This window comes from Falco punctatus (assembly GCF_963210335.1).
Source record: "Falco punctatus genome assembly, chromosome: 1".
In the NCBI taxonomy this organism is placed as follows: domain Eukaryota; kingdom Metazoa; phylum Chordata; class Aves; order Falconiformes; family Falconidae; genus Falco; species Falco punctatus.
The window spans coordinates 82,330,955-82,348,259 of record NC_137580.1 but is presented as its reverse complement, the minus strand read 5'-3'; the positions used below and the strand labels follow the sequence as shown (position 1 = coordinate 82,348,259).

The 17,305-nt window shown below is 37.3% G+C and overlaps 1 long non-coding RNA gene across 2 annotated transcripts; it reads right to left on the bottom strand.

Annotated features, from left to right (window-relative positions):
• Positions 1-62: 62 nt before the first annotated feature.
• On the bottom strand, positions 63-16,984 carry LOC308056250. Of its 2 annotated transcripts, XR_013924752.1 has the most exons (3): positions 14,477-16,984; positions 7,351-7,532; positions 63-7,262 (listed from the first exon to the last, which is right to left on the bottom strand). It is a non-coding gene; the product is annotated as an uncharacterized lncRNA (long non-coding RNA). The 2 variants fall into 2 exon arrangements; XR_013924751.1 differs by having other exon boundaries at positions 63-7,532.
• Positions 16,985-17,305: the final 321 nt, after the last annotated feature.

Genomic DNA, 17,305 nt, shown 5'->3' with positions numbered 1-17,305 from the left:
AAGAAAAAAGTCCTGTTTATACCTAATTCTCCCCCTTTTTTTTCCTTTTTTTTTTCCCCTCCCCCACCCCCCACCCCCACACCCCACACCCGGGAGAGATCTAGCCAGAATGCATATGCTTAAAAAATTGTTTTCATCTTTTAAGTTCACTTGTGTTCTTCTCCTTCATTTGCCTGCTCTCTTCTTGTTCTTGTACTTGTCACTGTTCTGTACCTTCAGCCCATGAGAGGCCTGTGACAGCAGGCGGTCTGCACTGCTGTAGAGCTGCAGCTCCCAGGCCACTCGCTGTGAAGAGCTTTAGGGAATCCCCTGACAAGCAGCAGTGACACATGTTGTCTCTGTTTTTGACCTAGGTTTGCCTCTTGCTTTGACTTACACACAGGCTGTTCGGTAAAAAGCAGTTGTTTGACCCACGGTTGGTCCGGTTACATAATGAGAATCCTCCATCCACCGTAGGATCTGCTGGGAACCAGCTCTGGCAGAGGCAGGGTGCTGTGGCCTGGACTGATCTGAATTACACTTTCTGGACATGCCAGCGAAAAACCTGACAGTCATGGGTACAACGTTAGACAGAGCTGTGAATGCTGCTGCAGGAGGGCTAGCTTGTGTTGGCAACTGACAAGATTTTTTCTGTGCCTTGAGACAAAGGAGAGAGGTGGGGGAAAAGAATAGTGCATTCAATTTTTATAGTAATGGGAAACTGGTTTATGTTTCAAATCTCTTTCAGGAAATTCCAAGGGAGCGATACTACTTTTTGCATTAGGTGATTTGGTTTTTACCCTTGAAGTCTTACGAATGCTAAATTGCTTGCCTGTTAAATCCGTGCAGTACTGTGTTTGTTACAAAGAATATAAAGAAGAAGAAATATTTTCATGTACAGATATATACTGATCTTTAGTTTACAGAAACTGTGATCATTCCAAGAATGCGCTTTCAGAGGTAAAAGTAGCTGTTCTTTGAAGAGCAGGATACTACATATCAAACACAGATTTATTTTAATTTTTTTCTGTTGAATTTCCCTGAGGCTTATTCAAATGAACTGTTTCATACCCTTTGACTTTAGTACCAGGACACTGAATCCTGCAGATCGCTTGCCTGGCTGGCCAGATAATTCTGTTCCATCTCTCCCCTTGTCCTTACAGGCAGTGAATCCTCAACGTGCTGGTATCTGTTCTATTTTTGGTATGTGGGCAAAGCCACCTAATTCCACAGTCTCTTTCCATGCTGGTAATATTTTGTTCTGATTGGAAAGGATTTTGACTGATTTTGGAGAAATCTTTCTCCTGCTACTGCCTGCAGGCATGCTTTTAGAATCCACTGCCTCAAAAATGAGGAGACACCCAAGTGAGGTGAGCTTCCCCAGACTTGGGCACAAAGAAAAAAGCCAACAGCGGGGGGGGTGGGGGTGGCAGGGGGAACTAAACTTCTTTGCAGTGGCAACAAGGCAGGGAAAGGACAGATGACCTCTAACTGCCCAGACCTCTCTGCTCTTTACAAGTCAAAGACCATCCCTGAAACTCCGCTCAGACACTCATTTCCTTCCCTGGTCCCAACATCACCAGTCACAACAGCCCTGTGGCACTCTGTTCACTGCCAAATGTTCCTGTCCCTTTCACTTTCAGCTGCCTCTGGAAATGTTTAATGTGGCACTGCAAAATGACTGGTAAAAAATTCAACAGCATTATTTACTATGGTACTTTGATGTTTTATTGAATGAAACCATCTGCTCGGGAATGTTTCCCAACGTTGTGGGCTAGATCTAAAATTTACAGCTGCAATATAGCTTGTCTGAGGGAGTTTCACAGCAGAAATGCCACCCAATGTATCACAAATATGTGAGACTCTGCATAAGAGGAATATTGAGAAAGGTCCTATTTCCTACTCTCCCATAAACAGAGTCAACTGACTTCTTGATGATAAAGATTCAACGTAATTGTGATTTTTTTTTTTCCTCTCCAGTCTGATAGCTATGCTTTATGTGCTCATAGACCTGTGATTGCGGGTATTTCCTAAATGACTTCAATGGCTCACCAGACATCAAGTGTACACTTGTGGCTGAATGCAAAATGCACTGTAGGCAGATTTATGGGCATCCTGTGAAGATATTGGTAGCAAACAGAAGATGTAACAAGGTGACATTTCATACAGTTTTTCTTCTATACTGAAAGAAATGGGAGTTTTATAATGAGAAGAATAAATTTTGGTCCCCCTCTTCAACTACTGAATCGCTTGTTACTTTGAGGAGGCAGCTGCTGATAGAAGTCAGCTTTTAGGTTTATTCTGAGGATTTTGAAGTTTTAGGGATGTATTTTAGAACAGCTCAGACCTGAACATAATTAGCTAAATGACATAATCAAAATTTTCCTTGAACCTGTGGTTGCAATCTGGGCCTTCCTTATCAAAGTGTTTTAAATAGTTCACTGATGTTTTCTCGGACTTCCAAAAGTAATTGAGCCAAAGAGCTGAAAATATGCTTTAGTTGTCCTTTTAGTTTCCCTCCAAACAAGACCTTTTATAAGCAGTGGTCTGAGAATATGTCTTTTAATGATGTATATAGATTTTTGTCCTAAATATGCCCACATTAAACTGCAATATTCTGCATTACATGTAATGAGATGGACATAGTCTCAAAGACCTCTATTTTTCAGAAATCCCTGTGTACTTGAGACATGTTTATAGGTTCTGATACCTGATCCTTTGACCCAGGTCCTCTGCCTACCACCCTGACCATCACAAAATGTGTTTCCTGCTGAGTCAGAATAGGTTAGTAGATAAGTGAAAACAGCTGCCATGCTGTATGAGGAGGCAATATTTAGCTGATAGATAACATAGTGACATACCTACTACTGCAGCTGCAAAGCTAACTAGATGAAACTCATTTGGAACAGGACATGATGAGTGTTTTCCCTTGAAACAGATGTATAAAAGAACAGTGTGAAGATAAAATGGTGTGCGGGCACTGCAATTACCTGCTATTCAAGTACCCAAATGGCCAAGCAAGGACCAAACAGCTTTGTACTGGGCCTTTTCTGCAAATTGGCTATGCCCATGTCAGCATTAGCAGGTATGGTGTAGGGCAAAGGAAAAGCTATCAACTGCCAGTTTTTTTTCTGAATTTGTTTAGGAACAGAAGTACTCACAAATTCAGCCTCAGTCCACATGCAAATAGAAGCTGAGTTGTTCACAGCTGCAGAACGAGGTTATGGAGAGGATTCACCACCTACAAAGAGAAAGCCAGGGGCTGTAGCAGCATTAAAAAGTTAGGTTGGATCCCCGCTCAGAGCAGGGATAATTTTGAAATCACAATTGGGTGGTTCAGAACTCTTCTACAGCTTTGAAAATTTCTAAGGATGATGCTATGTAGTCACAGTATCTGTGGCACCCAGAAGTCCAGCAGTTTCCCTCCCACCTCCTTCAACCCCCTATAATGTAGCACCAAGGTGACTTTCTAGGATACATATCCCAGAATCCATCTGTTACATTTTAAGAAATATCAATTTACTGAATTGCTGAAAATCCGACACCCTCCCCCCCTTTTTTTTTTTTTTGTGTGTGTGTGGACCCAGCAGCTCACTATTCCATAACGCTGAAGTTCACATTGGGAATTTAGCAGCAATATTACCTTTAGAAGTTCTTGCACTTTCTTAGCCCGCCCACATGTCCTTCCTTTCATCCCACCACCTTACCTCCACAAGCCACTCCATCAGTAGTGGAATGCAACAGCCTGTGGCACTGCAGTGTGATTTGGATCCAGTAAAATAACCCTGAAAAAAAATTCCTCGGGTCAGGTTAATTTAGACTTTTGGTATCATATGGGTGTCAAATGACTTGTGGTAAATTAAAAATGAGATGGAGGGTGCACTGAATACATTCTATTGTAGATTTAGGTTATTCACAGTATTTTAAGAAGTTAAATTAATATGCACTTAGTTTTAGGGGGTCTTTTTAATGATTTAATTCCTGTCATGGTTTGTCTTATCTGGTAACCATGTACCATGCAGCTGCTCACCCACTCCCCCTTCCCACTAAGTGCGATGGGGAGGAAAGGTAAAACTCGTGGGTTGAGATAAGAACAATTTAATAATTTAAAGGAAATAAAATATAATATTAATAACCAATAATTATTAATAATAGTTAAGTAATAGTAGTAGTAGTAGTAGTAATGAAAGGGAGAGAAAGGGAGAGAGAAATATAACCCAAAAGGAAACAAACAAACAAACAAGTGACGCACAATAGAGTTGCTCACTACCCGCTGACTGATGCCCAGGCCCTCCCCAAGCAGTGATTGGCCGGCCCTGGTGAACCCCCCCATTTAATACACTGAGCACGATGGTCTGTGGCACGGAACGTGCCTTTGGCTGGTCCGGGTCAGCTGTCCCAGCTCTGCTCCCTCCCGGCTTCTCATGTCCCAGCTGAAACCAGGACAATTCCAGAGGTCTGGACTTTTTATCAGCTTTGTCTTAAAGTATGTTTTAAGTAGCATGTCCTATTTTTAAGTCCCTTCTAAATTACTTTTTACGCTAGTTGGTGTCATGGCTTAACCCCAGCCTGCAACTAAGTACCACACAATCTCCCAGTATCACAAGTTATGCAAGCAAGTTCCCCACTTTTGGGGAAATCGCAGGGGTCAGCACACCCAGAGCGCAGGGCATGAGCCCCCCCCCCCCATCCCACCCAGGACAGTGGGTTTGTTGTATTTCACTTGCCTTGATTTTGCCTGTCTAGCTTGGGAACATGAAGAAGAGCAAGATCATGCACTCAACCGACCCGTCTCCTTCCTCAGGCCAAGATTTCTCACAATGTTAACGTCGTTATGAAGCGGAGCTCTCAGGAGTACGTGTGTTAAATGTTTTGGCAAACCTAAACCTCTGTCCATGATTATCTGCTGCCAATTTCAATTTCAGCTTTGTTTTTACTTTCTTGTTGGATTTTAAAAAAAGCATCCTGCATGATAGTGATGGCAAAATTTTAGGACATGTCATATTAATGCAAACAAAGTATCTACAAGGCAATAGGGTGCAGTATAGAATGAACAATTTTGGATACTTTAGTAAGATCACTATACAAAGGTCACGTTTAAAAGTTATTTATGAACCAACAGAACAAATACTGTTTCTGTAATCTTTTGAAAATGTATTATACTAACTGGTTAGAAAAAACATAATAGTAGGCGTATTTTTTCAGGCAAATGTGAAGCTGAAATAATTCCTTTAAAATATGCTAAACAATGCAGAAACAATTCAAAACTAAATGAGGATATTTGCTTTAATAGAGAAAACATTGGAAAAGGAGTTTGATTGTATGTGTACATATACAGAAGAACCACTTCAATCAAAATATATCTATACAGATATAATAAGTCTTTAATCAAATCAATTAGATACAATTACCTCACTCTCTGGATATAAGATGTGGTCTACAGTGCCTAACACATTTGAATCTCCGAGTTTGAATACTCTTTGTAGTTTTAAATGGAGGTACTGTAAACCTTTTCCTACATTTTAATGAATTTTTGGGAAATAATTTATATTTGCTTACCTCGGAATACAAACAACTTTTCACTTAATAAATAATTAAATCCATTTATGAATAAAACCAATACAAAATATTCATTATATAGTTTTGTAAGCCACAACTGGGTCTGTTTTTGTTAAATATCTATTTATTTTATGAAACTATCGTTAGGAATTCACCTTGGTTCAATTATGAAATATGAATGTATTTGCAAATTGTGTCCACATAGCTATTAAATTATTCTTTTCTTATTTAATGCATTAATGATGATTCCCTATGTATTTAAAAACATTGCCACCTAGAATCTGCTTTAAAAAAAGCAATAATATTCTATACCATCTGCTACAATAGGAAATAACATCAAACATTATGCATGTTTATGTACTTATTTTGTACATAAAGCATTCTGTAACATTTTTGAAATATCCATTTACTGTCTGCCCACCTACCCAAAATTGCTCTTGGTATTCAATTGTTGGTCATAACGAAGAAGAGATACTCCAAAAAATCCAGTGACCAGAAATAAACCTATGTATTAATTTTATTCCTGAGGTAAAATTAATATCCTGGCAGCTGAATTGAACTGTTGAACCACTATGAAAAACAGGGAAATTATGGAATCTTTTTTCAATATTGTAAAAAAAAGAAAAACATTAAAAATTAAAAAAAAAAAAAGAATTTGCATTCTAATCGCACTACTCAAGAATGTCAGAGGGGAAAAAATGAAGATAATACCAAGCAAACCTCTTATTAAACTTTGTTTTAATTATTATTATTCTATGGTGACTATTTTGTGGGGCAGAAACATAGTATCATTATTAATAACCTTAAAGCCAAATGGTAAACTCTGAAAACATCCCCTCTTTTCTATAGGCAAGCTCTTTAAGTAATCCCTTATACTAGGAATGTCTTTTCAGATAATGAATGAAACAACTTGATTGACTTCAGGTTGTTTCTTTCTCATGAAGTACTGCAGGAAGAATTGCCTTGTCACGTGTTTTCCCCTGAAGTTGAGTGGTTAGATTAGTTGTCTAGGATAGTTTAAGCTATATTTAAATGTCTCATGTGCCTGATGAGTAAGAGCTATAGCCATCATTTCTGAACATTTTACTTAAATCACAATAATTTGGTGTGATTACAGAGACATTAGGTCAAAGTCTCAATTCCCCATAATTGCATATGAATAACTTAAGATTCAAGGGACAGTGAGAGGCTGACTTTTTGATCTACTTATCAAGGAGTGCACTTGAGGGTCAGAAATCCTCATTTAAGTTCCCAAATTCATATTGTAAGTATGTGTAAATTTTAACAATTTTATGAAGGAGAAACATGAATCCAGGTTTTTCTCCTCAGGTGAATTAGAGCTTTTTATTCTTGGTGGCTATTTAATTACTCCTTGAAAAGCATAACATCATCATCAAAAGAGATGAGGATTTCTTATCTTCTTTAATGCAGTGACTAAGCTTTTCTGTAGGATATGAAATACATAAGTATTTGAGATGCTTAGAGAAAGAACACAGTTATCTTATTTCCCAATCACTTTTTGTCAGGGCCTTGGTCTTTCAAGTGTACTGACAGAACTCTAACATTGAGTTGTATCAAATTTTAGCCTCATCAGAAAATAACTTCTTACCTTTCATGTTACTAGATTATGATTTTTTCAAGAAAAGTAAAAATTGGTCTTTTTGTTTCAACTCCAAATGATTTCATCAGTGCTGTTAGTATTTGGAAGATGGCAAAGAGGATGGCTGCAAAATTTTGGAGATGAAACAGACTTTTATTAATGAAAGGTTATCTCCTAAGAGCACATTTATGCTTTGCCACAGAAATACTTACTTTCAGTTCAGCAAAGAACACATGGTGTTCACGCCAAAGACAACTCCTGACTACTCCTACCAGGTGCAGGGACAGATGGACCGTGGGAAGGCAGAATGACACGACTTCTTTTATAATTTTCTTTTTTTCCATGTTGAATTGTCAGCTGTCCTACGTGGCAAGAGATCTGAAGCCATGCTGTGCTGTAGAGAAGAGCAATACCATCAAAACTGAGTTATAGACAATACATGATATACAGAATGAGAAATTAACATTTAGATAGCTGTACCAGGGCTGGATGTGGCTCCATAAATGGGAAGGCTCAGCTCACAATCATCTTGCTGACAGTCATAGCTGTTTCTTAGGACTATGTTAACCTACCAGTCTGATCTGTGCTATACAATCACCTAAATTAACATTTTATTTTTGTATATTAAAAGTTATATTTTATGGGCATGGGGACAGGCTCATGAAAAAAGTTACACATAATTTCTTACATCCCATTCAAACTAGGAAATAAAAACATATTTCCCTCAACTACAAAATAGCTGACTCCCAAATCTTTCTACCGAGTTACTTTTCAGAGGATGCTGCTCATTCTAATTAATTATTTTTTCATAGCAACTCATTGTTCCCATGCTTTTACTGTTTGACTGACTTATCAGAAAATGAAATCATGCTATAGAGATTAAAGAATGTGTTCTATGAATGAGAGAAATGCACCTCACCACATTATAACACCCCTGCATGAATAATTTATCTACCTTGACTACACTGCCATCACAGCTGCATTGAGCTTCATGTTGCCATGGATCAGCTGTTAACTACACCCAAGCAACTGCTTCAAAACTAGTTCTGATACGGCAACATGGTATTGAAGGGCACATACAGACGTAACGTGCACTGGGTTCTGCGCTGGTGCCTCAGCAGCAGGCGATGAGATCACAGCCAAGGTAGCTGCAGCCTTGTTAGAAGGATCCTAACAACTGTCCTTTCTCATGAGTATCAGTGTGAAGACGAGGTGGGAAACAGCAGGATGGTATGGCTGCAGCTTATCTCAATTCAGAATGTGTTTTGTAATGCCAGGTCTATCTAAGTATATACTTATATGTAAATCTAAAACTATTAAGAGCAATCTTAATAATTTTAAAGTGTTCGTCTAGCTCTTCATCTCAGTAATACCCTACATGGGTTTTCCCTTTATTGATTATTTGGCTTTGCGATACAAAAGGATTTCACATTAAAATGCCATTGCAATCAGTCATCAGTGTAGAGGAAAACCTTCTGATAACCTGAGGACATCTGACACTTTCTTCCCTCAAAGCCCAATCAGAAAACCTTTGTGTGGTTCTCTAACACAGGTAAGATCCAAACAGAATTGACAGTGCTGAACAGAACATATGGGACTAATAAGTGAGGTAGTGTAATCACTGCTTAATACTAAGGTAATGTAATAATATGATGACTTAAATCTATGTGCTTGCAGTGTGAAACAATGTAGATATGAACATGCTGGGCAAGTGGAATGGTATTCTAGATAATTCTTCACATATACACGAGTTAACATTTGTTGTAAATTCTATCTATTTATACCTGTTTATATTGTGTTGATATATCACATTCTTGTCAAAGAGGAAATAAACTTTCTTTTGCTTTTATTATTTCTAAAAAACTCCTTCAAATAATGATTTCTACATTGTTAATGTTATAGTCAGATCAGACCTTTCTATTTCGTATTTCTAAAAAGTAGGCATTTTGTTACAAATCTTGCCTTTTCTAAAGAAGTGTTCATACCCTATGCTATGTATACACAATTCCTTTTTTATGTAGTTGTATATATTGCTTATGAACTGCTTGAAAGCATGAAGATGTGATTGGTTTCTTTTATTATGATCATATGTTTTTCTCCTATGTCTTAAAACAATGTTGCACATGGCTTTGGTGAAGATGGTTTGGAAAGGATGCTTTGGAAAAAGATCATAGTTCCTTTCTGCACAAGGACAGGCTTTGGATGTCAGGGTAGAGATTCATGACAATTATTTCAGAATTCCTGAAGTATGAAAGTATGTAATCTTACAGACTCCCTCAGCTGTGAACTAAATGTTATGAGATGCAGTCAGAATTTAAAAAGTGATGGTAAAAGAAATAGTGCTTCATCTGAGAAAATATAAAGTACTCAACAAGACCATACACAAGGCTGACTGCGCTGGGATCACACACATTTCAAAGCAATAGGGTTTTGTTTGTATCTTTCACCATGCCTTTTCTGCCTCTGTGCTAGAAGAAAAGACTTGAAAGAATCTACAGTTTGACAAAGCTTTACGCAACCTGGATATATTGCTGTCTTTATTTTACTGGCAACCCATCCTCAGGTTATTAATTCTCTAATACCCAATAAGCTGCTTTCAGGTTTTAGCTTAATGCATTTGAGTTTAGTGTACATGCAAATGCAGAGCTAGGTTCTTACCTATAACACAGTCAAACTACAGTAATTTCTTTTAAATTATTCTTCCAACTACTCTGGTTACTAACAAATTGTTGTGGCATTGCAAGTGAGAGACAGAAAGGTTGACAAATCATTATTTCTTGAGGCTCTGCGGTCCATGGGGTGGAAAAGCTATAAATTCATTGGCTTACTTGCCTGTAACTCAGTTCCTACTTGTCTGTAACTATTATGCTTCTAAAGATTAGATAAGTATTAAACTGTAGTGCCAGGTTCTGGCCTAAAATTTCAATGGGGTTTGTGCAAGTTGTGTTTTTACAATATCACTGGGCTCCAAGAGTTACGTGAACCAAAACTACCACTTACATAGAATCGTTTGTGGTTATTACAATGTGTTGTTTAAATGTGGAGAGGCAAGTGTGTTTCTGGAGACAGAAGTCTCAATCTATATACAGCTGAGTCATAGAAAGGATTCTATAATTCAGAAGATCACAAAACAAAGACAGGAAACAGTTTTCTTACCAGTTATCCACAACATCTGCAAAAGTTAAAAGTTTCTGGTACTATTTCTGATAGTGTGAAATTTTTAAAAAGATACCACTTTAAAAAAAAATAATCTATTTTTTACCTTCAAGATATGAGCTATTCCATGCATATTCTCTGCAGTGCTTTGCTTCTACAAGCTAGGCATATGACTCCAAGGCAGGGCTGATTCACAGTCTGAGAATTAGATTCTATATGATTACACAAGTCTGATCACATGTAAGCCAGATAATACACATTCAAGAAATGAGTGTGTCAAATGCCATATTTTTTTGCAATGTTAAGATCCCAAAAGAGGCATTTGGGACTGCCTTATGGGAACACCCATGCAAGTGTATTCACTAAGGCATTGTTTGCAACTGTGTGTGCAATCAGTGGTCACGACGTTTGCTTTAGCGATAGAGTTGATATCTACTTTAAACTGCTGGCAACATTGCACTTCTTACAAGCAGGAGACAGAAATATAAAGTTAATATGAACATGCCCTTGTTTTTGGACAACCTTCCGAGTCAGAAGTAGAAAAGATAGACAAGACAAAAAGAGGTGGTACTTTTGAAAAGTTTGAGAATCACTTTGGTAAATGACAGTCTATATTTACACGCTTTTTTGAAATATTCTTCCAAAAATCTAATTCGCATTGAATATCATCAGTGACATCCAGGAAAATAGGTACTTACTGTCACGTGCCAGTGTACAAAAGTCTGTCTATTAATAAAGTCTTTTAAAGCATTAGGATGATTATGGTGAAGACTAGTTTTCTTGAAACAAAGTTGAAAATGACACACTGAAAAGTCTTGATGTTTCATTTAAAGAAGGGAATGAGTGTTATTTGTACAGCGGATGCTAGTTCTTGCTATTGAACAATTCTATAGACATATGCTGAAACTTCATCATCTAAATACATTCTTTTGTAATTAATTTTCAGTCCACTGTTAGGTTATCTACAAGCTCAAGGAATAAAGTATATGTGTCTGCTGAGAACTGCTTTGTAAAAGCTTTCCTCACAGCCAGTGAGCTTTTAGGATCCTTTTCTAGTTGTGTGTCTGTCTTTCCTTTGTTTGTTTAGTTCACTCTATGACTATATAATATTTGCAGTGTTATACAGTACTATTAAGTATTTGTTTTATTTTAAAACTTCCCTGAGTTTTCAGTTCCTAAATTGTGTCTTGGGCACCCATGCCTTTTTTCAACAGTTTAAATGTCCTTTTCCTTGCCTTCTTTTTCATGCTGTGTTGTGTGCTGATACTCTCAGCACAGGTCTCTCTGTACACAAGAATCTTCCTTTACGCCTACATTAATCTCTTCAGAAATTTATGAACAAACTATAGTAAGTATAGTGGATTGGCACATAAGTTAGTATAAAAAGCTGTTGCTTTCAACTGAGACTTTAAAGAGCATATTTTGGCTATTATATTCTAGTGCTTTAGGAAGATAAGGCAGTCAGATGTTCTCCATGAAAAGCTGTGGAAGTTGTGATTAATAGGCTCCATCTGAATGTAATGCAAACCAATTTGTCTGGGTTTTTTAATCAATGTACAAAAATCTTCTTTCTACTGTAGTTTTTAGGAAATAATTAACAAATATTTTTGGGTATTAGTACAAGAAATACAGTCTGAGAAAGATGCGGCCATACTGCAACAAGTCCAGTGAAGGACCATGAGGGTGACTGAGACTGAAGCATCAGTCCTACAAGGGGAAACTGAGAGTGCTAGTGGCTGCACATGGTCCTGGGAAACCTACTCTAGCTGGCCTTACTTGAGCAGAAGGTTGGACCAGATCATCTCCAGAGGTCCCTTTTAGCCTCAACAATCCTGGGATTTTATGATAGGGGTATTTTTATTTTTCTGGGTTCCTGAGTTCTGAACATAGTATTACTATTAGCTTTGTTCCTTTTTTTGACCAGAAGTTAACAGCACACTTCCATGCTCTCCTGAGAGTTCACTTAAACTGAATTAAAATCTCTTAGTAAAAACCAGAAAGGAGTCCAGCTAATCAGAGAAGAAAGCATTCCAATGATCTGGCGAGTTCTTTAAATGTGCCCACATTTCAGTGACATTTCACCCACATATAATGAAAAACATCTCTGGATTTTAATAATGGTCTAAGTACTTATAAATTGCTATAGTTTCTGTAGTTTCTGGAGGCATCCTACTTCTTCTAAGGTCAGGCATCCCTACAGAGCTTTTTGCCCTTTTCATTCTTCTGCAGATTTCAGAGTTCATAATAAAGAGAAGAAATGTAGGTGTCTACAGATTCTAGCAAAGAAAAGCCCTAGAGGGGGGTTAAATGTCTAAACACCATTCTTGGCATGATGCTAAACAAGTCTCAGAACAATCCTTGACATGAGGGAAGCAGATTTACCTTAGTCATACTGTCTGAGAAGTCTACAACTGATTCTCTTTAGCTTCCACAGAATGAGTGACAAAAATCTCAGGGAGTCTCTGTGCTTTATTATTACATGAGTGAACAGTGGTTTACCTTATTTTCTCTGCTAATTATTTAAATCATTCTGAGATTATGAAGTTCAGGGATTAATGGAAAATATATACATGACTGGAAGTTTCTCTGAAGCCGTAAAACACATCCCAGTGATAGAGGCCTAAAAACATTGAGATTACATCAGCCATATGAAGTTGAAAAACATTGTTCTGAAGACCTCATCAAGTCACAGGGTAACCCTCGAGGGACCAGCACTCCTTAGGCAGCATTCAGTTCAGCTCCATGGTTCCCTGGAAGCCAACAACTACAATTTTCTGTGTATCCAGGACTGACCTGTGCTGCCTTAGGTCTATATAGAGGTATGCTCTACCTACATTTTCCAGGTAAGGCTAACAATGATCTAGGTATCATGTTCTCTGAGTGAGCTTAATATTTTGATAATTCTCAGATCACAGGCATTTAGTGTAATTGTGATCACTCCTTTTTGGATTTCTGCTGGAGAAAGCAAATGTAGACCCACCCGCTCTTTAGATACCAGTTAGGATACTGGCTTCATGGGCAGAAAATTTGGGTTCAGTTAATTCCTGAAAGGAATTCATTGGATTGGCTGCGCAGTGCTCAGCAAAGGTTCCAGGGTGTGAGATACAGACTAAGCTAATGCAGTTGGCAGGGTGGAAAGTTTTGGAAGCTTGAACTTTATTTCTACTCCCTCTCTCTTCTCCCTCTCCCATTCTGTAGTACCACATATGGTTCCTGGTTTTTCCAAAGAGTATTTTTCTAGCTGTTCTTACTAGATCTCAATGTTTAAAAAAACACAACGAGCCAAAAAAACCCCAACCAAACACTCTGCATAAACCTTCACAGTACAACATGTAGATTGAGGTAAATAAACAAAATTTTACTGCATTTGCTACTGATTTGAACTGAAATTCATAGAATCATAGAATAGTTTGGGGTGGAAGGGACATTTAAAGGCCATCTAGTCCAATCTCTCTGCAATGAGCAGGGACATCTTCAGCTAGATCAGGTTGCTCAAAGACCCATCCAACCTGACCTTGAATGTTTCTAGGAATGGGACATCTACCACCCCTCTGAGCAACTTGTTCCATCATTGCTTCTCTCAACTGCTGTTGTTCATATATGTTGCTGTGTATGTTGTACTAATACAACAGTTCAGGGAATTGTGCTATAAAATGTAAATCAAATGATACTTGTTATAAAAAAAATAATAATCAAAGATACTCATTTAGATCAGCTTAGTGCTCTGATTTGCAGTGCCCCAAAATAGAATAGTTTCATGAGAATGACACAGTGAGGAGAGTGAAGGGGGCTGGGAATGAGGAGGATGGAAGAGAGGAAAGGGCAGTATTTCTTGGGACATCTCTTTCCTGAACAGAATATACCCTGCACATATATGCTCAGTTTCCTCTGTGAACATAATGACAGACAAGTACGCATTGATGGAGCTCTCTTTCTCTACTACTTCCTAAGTTTTGAATGCTTTTTTCCCCATGCACTGGGAAAACCCGACCTTTTAACTTCACAAAATTGCATGAGAGCCCTCAAAATGGAAAATGATTGCCTGGCCAGACCATCAGCCACTTAAATGTGACATACCTGTCCTTGGCCTCTCATTTCATGGTAGCCTTAGTCCTAGCTCCCAAGGAGCAATCATATTTTTTTAATAAGTAATTTTAAATAATACTGTAGATGGGTACTTACACATGTAAATATGTTCCATTTTGTCCCTCTTTAAGAACTGAATGATTTGTCCATTCTCTTGGGATGCCAAATAGCGCCAAGGTAGGATACGCTGTAGAGTAGGATTATATCTTCAATGCCAACCCAAAACAGAAGCATGACCAAGAAGGTGTCACAGTACAGCAGCAGGAGTGGGATAACCCTGTTGGCTACTCAGTACTGAAGACGGTCTGTTGCCTGCTTAATTTGTTCTCCCACCCTGCTTGTATTTTTCCATCATGTTATGTGTGCTTCAGCTGCTGCTGTATTTCTTGCTCCTTGTTGAGTCTTCTTGCCTGAAACGGATGAAAAGTCACCAGTGGCAGAGAATTTACTTCAGTATTCACTAGTGTCTAATTAGGAAAAAAAAATGGGGGAGGCTTGGGAGAATTTGGTCTTGATTCTTTCGTGTCATTTCTGCTGTCTTAAATCTCTGCCAAAATCCTGCCATTCTCACTTCAGTTCCCATTAATGACATTTATAACTTTCAGGTTTAGTTGTTGTTATTTTTTGCACAGAATACTAGCAAATCACATTGCTTTTATCAAATAAACTAAATGAAAGCAGTGTGTTCCTAGTAATATGCTCATGTGCAATATTCTTCCAGAAACAGAGACTAGTAACCATAAATTAAAGTGGATGCACAAAACTGTAGATAGCGATAAGGGAAACAGCTGTCAAATCTGTTCTTTGAAAATAGATCTTTCTAGGTGTAGTCATAAATGATGTCAGAAAAAAATGAGCATTGAGTTTTCTTGCCTACCCCCGACATTAAAATGGAATGTTGTTAAGGTGATTATCCAGCCATTGTTAACACCTTTCAGAAAGCAATGCCTTTCATAAAGATCGTGCACTTACGTAATTGGAGAGTTTGCCAGAAGTAGAAAGTCTTTTCTTGCAGAGATGAAGCAGGTGATCAGTCATTCTTCCTATATTTCTAACAGATATGATATTATATTACTATCTTTCCTTTATAAAGTACTATTTCATTCTCTTAAGCAATAAAAGAATGTGTTCTCCAAACCTGTAGATTAAAGAAAACAACATTTCTCTTAAATTAAAAGAAGTATTAAAGTAACTTTTGAACACACACATCGAAAAAGTTTTCAAAAGAACAGTTTCCTACCTAACATATATGCCCAAATCTCAGAAGCCTGGAAACCAGATGATCCTATTCTTTACCTCAATGATTTCTGAAGAATGTCATGTAATTATCATGAGACATTTGCTGGCAAATGTCTGGGGGAATAGTAACATTAGTTCTGAATTTCCTACTTCTTGACATTTAAATTATACCATTTGGACATTATTCAAAATCCCTTGACATTACTACTGCAGGTCCCATCCACTGAAATGAGATAGTTGAAAATTCAATGACAGAAGAAAAAAGGACTTTAAAAGTTTGATTACAGTGATGTGTAGCTGCTTCAGTCATTACAATGTCAGAGCAAGGTTATGAGACATTTCCATTTTTAACAATCTTAATGGGTTCAGGTCCTGAAGTCCTTATTAAATTACAGTCCAATTGATTTGTCTGTCTTGGACCCAGTCTATATTTCTGAGATGGAGGAATACATAGTAATGCTGTCTTAGGAGTGAAAACTGTATATTGCTAGTAGTATTGATACCAAAAATTGGTACCAAACACATAAGTATGTTCTCTATGTGGAGTTTTTAAGTGTAACACTGTCACTGGCTGAAAGCTGAAACAGTGAAACAGCTTAGCTGCCATTTCCCCTTAACTATCAACAGTAATTAAGAGCCAAATCAAAACTTAAATACAAGAATGCAAAAAAACCATTCCATAAGGGTAGAAATTGGTCTTAATTTAAGGAAATTTTAGAAATAATTAATTTTAGACTTGTACAGTTTTCCAAAACCTTACCAAGTCTAAAGTTTTACAAGCAGTCATGGGACGTTATTGTATTTTTTTTTAAGTACATACCTATATTGGCTACCAGGTAACTTCGAGTTTGCTGCATTATAGAAATCTGCCTACAGAAAAGTAATAGCAGACACAAAAGGGAGAACTTACTCTTTCTCATCCTGCTTATTTCAGTTAGGCGTTATTGTCATAGTCTTTACACAGATTTAACATAAAAGTTGAGGTTTCTAGATGTTTTCTTAAAATTTGTAAAAACAAATACCAGAATGTTAAATAAGTATAAACCATGTTTAAATACATTTTAAGTATAAATTCACAGGATTTCAACCAGTTTATCTAAACCAATGCTAAAATATTTGAATTATATCAGGTCAATACTTAACTGCAAGCAAACTTATATGCAATTTATATAGTGCTTGCTGATGTAAATCTGTACTGTCCTCTAACTTTCGAAGATTAGAATTACCCAACTTAACACTACGTAATGTATTGTGTGTGATAAATTTCATGAATAGAAAATATAGAAGGCAATAATTTATGGGCAGGGGGATTGAGCTATTCTATTTTGTAATATTTTCACTTCATTTTTCATACTATGAATGTGTAAAATTAGTTAAATAAGAAACAATTCCTAGTCTGAGACTAGGACACAGAAAAATTACTTCCATATGCACAAGTAATTCCAACCATAATTATAACCCATAATCTTTAACAGATTTGGAAATTCTTTAAAATGCCCATTATCAAAATATGCTTTCAAAATAGCACTTGTACATGATAACAGCCCAGTGAAGCAGCATAATGCATAAACGTTGTATGGTACAAAGAACTACTACAAAGAACTACTTTTTTTTAATTAAAGCATTAGAGTTCTGAGAAATGACTGAGAACTCTCATTTTTTGTAGAACTGACTGCTGGAAATTTT